This window comes from Apium graveolens, chromosome 6 (genome assembly GCF_009905375.1).
Source record: "Apium graveolens cultivar Ventura chromosome 6, ASM990537v1, whole genome shotgun sequence".
Taxonomy (NCBI): domain Eukaryota; kingdom Viridiplantae; phylum Streptophyta; class Magnoliopsida; order Apiales; family Apiaceae; genus Apium; species Apium graveolens.
Window position 1 is genome coordinate 39932265 of NC_133652.1, and position 5916 is coordinate 39938180.

The window sequence follows — 5916 nt, forward strand, 5'->3', positions numbered from 1 at the left end:
GATTCCTTTCACAGAATTAGGTGGGGGAAGATTTTCAATGACTCCCACCTTGGCCTTGTCCACCTCCAGACCCTTGCTAGAGACCTTATGCCCAAGAATAATGCCTTCACGCACCATAAAATGACATTTCTCCCAATTGAGCACCAAATTAGTTTCCACGCATCTTTTGAGTACGGCTCGCAGATTATTCAAACATTCATCATATGAGTGTCCAAAGACGGAGAAGTCATCCATGAACACTTCGACGTTATTTCCAATCATGTCAGAGAATATAGCCATCATACATCTCTGAAAGGTGGTCGGGGCGCCACATAACCCAAACGAAACTCTGCGAAAAGCAAACGTGCCAAATGGACAAGTGAAGGTAGTCTTTTCCTGATCCTCTGGTGCAATACAAATTTGATTATACCCGGAATAACCATCCAGAAGACAAAAATACTCATGACCCGCCAATCTGTCAAGTATCTGATCAATAAATGGAAGAGGGAAGTGATCCTTCCTTGTGGCTTTGTTCAATTTTCTATAATCCATGCATACTCTCTATCCTGTAACTGCTCGAGTAGGGATGAGCTCATTCTTTTCATTTGTGACCACAGTGATACCTCCCTTCTTAGGTACACATTGTACGGGGCTCACCCACGAGCTGTCAGAAATAGGATAAATGATGCCTGCATCTAGCCATTTCAGAATTTCTTTCTTCACCACCTCCTTCGATGGGATTCAGTCTTCGTTGTTGTTCCACAGTTGGCTTACTACCTTCCTCTAGCAGAATTTTATGCATACCATATGAAGGACTTATCCCCTTGATGTCTACTATGGTCCATCCTATAGCCGATTTGAATTCTCTCAAAATCCTTAAGAGCTTGTCTTCCTCGCTACCTGAAAGGTCAGATGAAATAATAACAGGTAACGTAGATGAATCACCTAAAAAGCATACCTCAAGTGCTCAGGTAATGGCTTGAGCTCCAAGGTAGGTGCTTCCTCTATTGATGGTTTGAGCTTTCCTTCAGCGTTCTTAAGGTCAGAAGTACCAAGAGATTCAAATGGTATGTCCAGCTTTCGCTTCCAGGGAGAAGCGTTCAGATATTGTAATTGCTCATTGCTATCTTCATCATCGCTGTCAAAATCCCCCACTAAGGCTTTTCCAATGCATCAGACATTAGCATGTGATCGAGTTCCGAAGTAACCGCAGAATCAATCACATCCACTTTTAAGCACTCCTCATCTTCTGTAGGGAATTTCATTGCCTTGAATACGTTGAAGGTCACATCCTGATCTTGGACCCGCATAGTAAGTTCACCTTTTTGCACATCTATCAAGGTAGGCCAGTAGCCAAGAAAGGCCTTCTCCAAGATTATGGGAATCTTCTTATCTTCCTCAAATCCAGAATAACAAAATCTGCTGGAAAGAAGAGCTTATCCACCTTGACGAGCCCATCCTCAACTATGCCCCTTGGGTAAGGTAATGGACGGTCAGCCAATTATAAGCGACATGTATGTGGGTTTTGGATCAGGCCAGATCAACTTTTTAAAGATCGACAACAGCATCAGATTAATGCTTGCTTCCCAAATCACAAGGCACTTGTCAAAGTCAGATTGCCAATTGTGCAAGGAATGGTGAAGCTTCCTGGATCTTTCAGTTTTGGTGGTAACTTTTGCTGCAGAACAGCGCTGCATTCTTCCGTGAGAGCAACGGTTTCAAGGTCATCCAGTTTCACCCTTCCTTGGAAGAATAGTCTTCATAAACTTCGCATAACTAGGCATTTGTTCTAGAGCCTCCGCGAAAGGTATATTGATGTGAAGTTTCTTGAACACCTCCAGAAACTTCCCGAACTGTCTATCCAGCTTTTGTTGCTGCAATCTCTTAGAAAAAGGTGGTGGATGATAAAGCTGTTTCTCCCCTGTATTAGCCTCAGGCAGAGTGTGTTCAACAGTAGTCTTCCTTGGTTCCGCCGCTTTCTCCTTTTGCTTAGATTCTTCACCTCTAATTTCAGCTTCTACTTCTTTTGCCTTTTCAGCATCAGCTACTTTTCCAGACCTTAAGGTAATAGCCTTGACTTGCTCTTTAGCTTCCTTCCTGCCTGGTACTTCCGTGTCACTGGGAAGAGTGCCAGGTTGATGATTGAGCACTGCATTGGCTAATTGACCGATTTGATTTTCCAAGGTCTTGATAGAAACCGCCTGACTCTTGCACAACAGCTTAAGTTCCTCAAAATCAGCACTAGTAGGTGCAGCTGCACTTCCCTGTTGCGGATATGATTGCCTTGTAGCATACTGCTGTGGTTGCTGGAATCCAGGTGGGTTAAACTGTTTACTCACTCCTTGCTGATATGGTGGCTGAATAGCATTCTGATTATTCCCCCAGCTGAAATTTGGATGATTTCTGTTGTTAGGATGATAGGTCGCTGGCACAGGCTGCTGTTGTCGCTGATAATTATTCACATACTGAACAGATTCGTTGACAAGAGAACACTGATCCGTAGCATGAGAACCTGCACAAAGCTCACAAACCATAGCTATCTGATTAACTCCATACGTAGCCAGAGAATCAACCTTCATTGATAGCGCTTGGAGCTGGGCTGCAATAGCAGTGGCTACATCAACTTCCAGAATACCTGCTACCTTGCCTGACATCATCCTCTGAGTTGGGTTTTTGATGCTCATTTACAGCCATCGTCTCTATAAGATTATACGCCTCAGTATAGCTTTTAGCCCATAAGGCGCCTCCAGCTGCTGCATCAAGCATGGGCCGAGATTGGGCCCCCAAACCATTATAGAAACCAGTGATCACCATCCAATCCGGCATTCCATGATGTGGACATTTTCGCAACATTTCCTTGTAGCGTTCCCAAGCCTCGCACATAGATTCTGTAGGTTGCTGCGCAAACTGAGTAAGAGCACTCCTCATAGCAGCAGTCTTTGCCATCGGATAAAACTTCACCAGAAACTTTTGCGCAAGATCTTGCCACGTAGTGATGGACCCAGCTGGTTCAGAATGTAACCAGTCTTTAGCCTTGTCCCTTAGTGAAAATGGGAAAAGCCTCAACTTGATAGCCTCATCAGTCACGCCATTATACTTAAAAGTACTGCAGATCTCGACAAAATTCCTTATGTGCATGTTGGGGTCTTCAGTTGCCGCTCCTCCAAAAAAACAGAATTCTGCACCATCTGAATAGTGCCTGGCTTGATTTCAAAGGTGTTAGCTTGAATAGCCGGATGAAGGATGCTTGACTGAATGTCATCAATTTTAGGCCGAGAAAAATCCATAAGAGCTGGATCAGCTTGAACAATACGATCTCCCATGTTTACTGGTTCTTTCTGCTCAGTTCCTGAATCCGAATCCTCAAAATCTAACTTCTCCGGAATATCAAGAACTTCGTCTGTCTCCTCAGCTGTATCTAAAGTCCTCTTGCGAGCACGAGAACGAGTTTGCATAAACGCTTGCTAAAGTACCTAAAACATAACCGAAAAAAATAAGTAACTACTACGTCCTAATCACTGAGTCCTAATGACCAATGATGGTAAGTACATAAACTAAACAAATACGCCGAGTCCCCGGCAGCGGCGCCAAAAACTTGTTAGGGCGAAAACATGCACTAATATTCACGCAAGTATACGCGTTAGCAAGTAATATAGAATACTTTCTAGTTCGTTCCCTCAGAGACTCAGACTAAATTATTGTCTAATTAAACTCACTCACCAATGTATGATTACTTCTCAATGTTAAGATACTAACACTTAAAATTGCTGATTAATATTAACTATAATTAACTACTTAATTAATCACTTAACTAACACTTCAATTTATCAATAATAAAACACTCATGAGATCACAACTTCATTATTACTTCCTTCTATAGCCATTGTTATTTACCCTTAGCATGAGACAGTGATGATATTAATCGAATAACACGAAACTGATAAAAGCCAACTTTCATTGTACTAATACCATTCTACCAAGCATCCACAATTAAGATAGAAGTTGAATAGTCATCAATTATGTTGAGTTCCCATATGTCTACAGAAATTGACAACACAACGATTTAAGCACAAGTTATTCCTTTTGATTACATAGGGCAAATAAAACTGTTAGAGTTACCCACTAATCATGCACAACGTACATGAACCTATGCTAGCATGGCAAGTTCTAAATCTCAAGATCCACCGTCGCTTCACAAGAGATTAACACCCTATCTTATATGTTCGCGACGCACATAAGACGAATACGCACAACCAATACTAGATATCATGCAATCATCACACACTAAAGTATTAAACAATTAACTAAAGAATTCCATAATAAATCCGTTGCAACCCCATGATCACGATTAGCCCATAATAACACTTATCGTCATCATGGGTTCATATGAAATCATGATAAACAAACACAAGAAAATAATAACTAAACTAATTATATTAAAACAGAGTACGTCACAAGAGTAAATAAGTTCAAAGTAAGAAAACTAGCATCCAACGTTACAACGAAACAAGAATCACAAGAATATATGCTTCCTCTTCGTTGCGGTGTGCTAAATCGGTCTTCTTCCTTATCTCATTCGCTCCTTACGTAAAAACACAATCTTCTTCAATCCCCACTTGTGAAAACGTCTCAAATCTACTTATATCATAGTCCCATAAAACTCAGATTACATAGAAGTGGAAACCAAACAGAAGTAGAAGTCCTAAAATAATTTGTCTTTTTTCCCGACCCTGCGCGGCCGCTCAGCATAGCTGAGCGGGCGCTCAGCTTGCTGCGCGGACGCTCAGCAATGCTGAGCGGGCGCTCAGACCTCTACTGGAAAAATTCTGATTTCGCTCCGTTTCTTCGCCGTAATCTGCCCGTTTCTTTCCTCTCGCAATGGTGAACACATGGCAAGGCTTATTCTTGATGATTCCTCCCCCGAAATGCAACTAAAACCCTGAAATGCATAAACACTAGAAAAACGCATCAAATATACAAAATACTTGATTTCAAGACACCAATTTAAGCCATTTTAAGATGCTCTAAGTGGTATAAAATGCCACTTATCAATTGTCATCATTCATATGGAGTGATTAGTGTGTGCATTAAGCTAAATAACAGACAAAGAGTAAAGTCTGAGTCACTTCAGTACATCTTAGAAATAAGGCATAACTAAAATTTTGCTAAAGAGCTGTCATTGTCCTGAAACCTACTGATGAATGAGTTCATGCTTGAGTCCACCTCAACTGTTTTGTGCTAATTTTATGGATCTTTTGAAATTCTATTTTACAGTGGCTTCTCAGTGTAAGTGAGTCACGACTGTTTATCAGAATTTATGCTATTATCAGAGTATTTCTCCAGTAATCATAGAGTGTGAAAAGTCACCAAGAAATATTTTGCTTTTTTAATGCATATTTACTTAATACCAGCAATGCACTTGGGTCGTCCCTTCCACATTTTTACTCTAGATCTCAAAGGAGTACCTGCTTTTATTCTTTGATCTTTTTGCTTTTTCTTTTGATAAGTGAGGTTTATCAGCACTTAGTACATTCAGCAATTTTACTAGTATCAGAACTTAATAGATGAGTAGCATTATTCTAATTTGTGACTTAGTAATAAGATATACAAAGTAAACTTAACTAAGCTCAATTATCAGAATTTGCTAGTATCATAAGATTTCCACTGAAATAATTACTTCTTACATGGAATCATTTGTTTATTGAAGACTACTAGGTCAGTATCTAGCACAGTTGTCCTCATAGGATTGAATAGGTACTTGAACAGACATATCACTTATCAGAGTTTAGAAACATATATCAGACAATAGTCAGTACTTAAAGACATTTATCAATTAAGCACAGAATACATAATGAGATTAATTCTGTAAATACTGAGCATAAAGTCTGATAACACTGAACAAGACTAAGCAGATTTAGAGAAAGAACCTGAAACCAT

General features: G+C 40.2%; 1 non-coding gene across 1 annotated transcript; it reads left to right on the forward strand.

Moving 5' to 3' along the window:
- The first annotated feature begins 2803 nt into the window (after positions 1-2803).
- LOC141669626 (small nucleolar RNA R71) lies at positions 2804-2910 on the forward strand. The gene has a single exon (XR_012553894.1). It is a non-coding gene; the product is annotated as a small nucleolar RNA R71 (small nucleolar RNA).
- Positions 2911-5916: the final 3006 nt, after the last annotated feature.